The sequence below is a fragment of the Gavialis gangeticus genome, unplaced genomic scaffold (assembly GCF_001723915.1).
Source record: "Gavialis gangeticus isolate Ggan-Ray unplaced genomic scaffold, GavGan_comp1, whole genome shotgun sequence".
Lineage (NCBI taxonomy): Eukaryota > Metazoa > Chordata > Crocodylia > Gavialidae > Gavialis > Gavialis gangeticus.
Genome location: NW_017729024.1, coordinates 61640046 through 61641261, shown reverse-complemented (window position 1 = coordinate 61641261; position 1216 = coordinate 61640046).

Here is a 1216-nt window from a genome sequence, read left to right as displayed (position 1 = left end):
AGGAGGTTAGATGTACACCTTGCTGGGGTCATTTGACCCCAGTACTCTTTCCTGCCATGGCAGGGGGTCGGACTAGATGATCTACTTAGGTCCCTTCCGACCCTAGAAACTATGAAACTATGAAACTAAGGGTCATTTGTAGGTTCTCCCACTCTCCGGCTGGGCCATTCAGCTGCACATTCCTGCCCCTGGCCCATGACACCATGGCACATTATATAGGTCTGTCACACATGGGCCTCTCTCACTTGTAGCTGCCAGCATTTTAGGTCTAAGACGTTCTGCTTCAGAAACTATTTCTCTAACTCCTGTGCTCAATAACTATTTGTAGCAGGCAAACTGAGTTATGCTAAGGTTTTTGGCCAGTCTAGGCCTTCCCAGAGCTAGGTAATGAAATTGTACAGAGTGCCTTATAAGGCAGTGGGGAAAAAATGAGTTCTGTGACTGGTACAGTGGGTGAACTAGGTACGTCAGGTTCCCTAAAAGGAAATGAAACCAAAAACTGAATAGGTTTGGAGTACCTTACCTAAAAAGATGAGGTAAGAAACTTCAGGACTGGACAATTTGAGATGTTACAAAAGTAATGGACAAAGGGATAGTGTTGTTACCCTGAGGCAGCTGGGGCAAGCATGGAATTCTTGTTCGAACAGCCAGAAACAAACATCCCATATACCCAGCAGAGGATCTGAGGCTGGTAACACCAAAGGTCGCTGCTGTAACATCTGAAGGAACCACTTGTCAGGCTGTATCACAGGGAGGAAACTTGTAATAAAGTTTAGGGATAAAGTACACATGATACTAAATTGGCAAGGGGCCATGTCAATCTAGGGAGTCTCTGGCAAAAAGAATCCTAGTGGTAACACTACTGATGCCCCTTTCCTCCAAGAATTTGTCCAGTCCCTCTTTGAATCTGGCTAAACTGTCAACTTCCACAACATCTGGTGGCAATGAGTTCCACACTTTAACTGCATGCCATGTAAAAAAGAACTTCCTTTTGTTAGTTTAAAACTAGTAGAGCCTACTAGTTTTATTTTGTAACTCCTAGTTCCTGTATTCCTTTCCCAAACAGATCCAATTTCATTCCTTCTCCACTTATGTCAACCTACAGATCTCCCCTCTAGGCTCCTTGTTTCAATTTATTCTCCATAGTCCAGATTTGGCTCTGCACTGAAATCAAACAGCTTCCCACAAAAGGTGGGGAGTGTGGATATGGGAATGT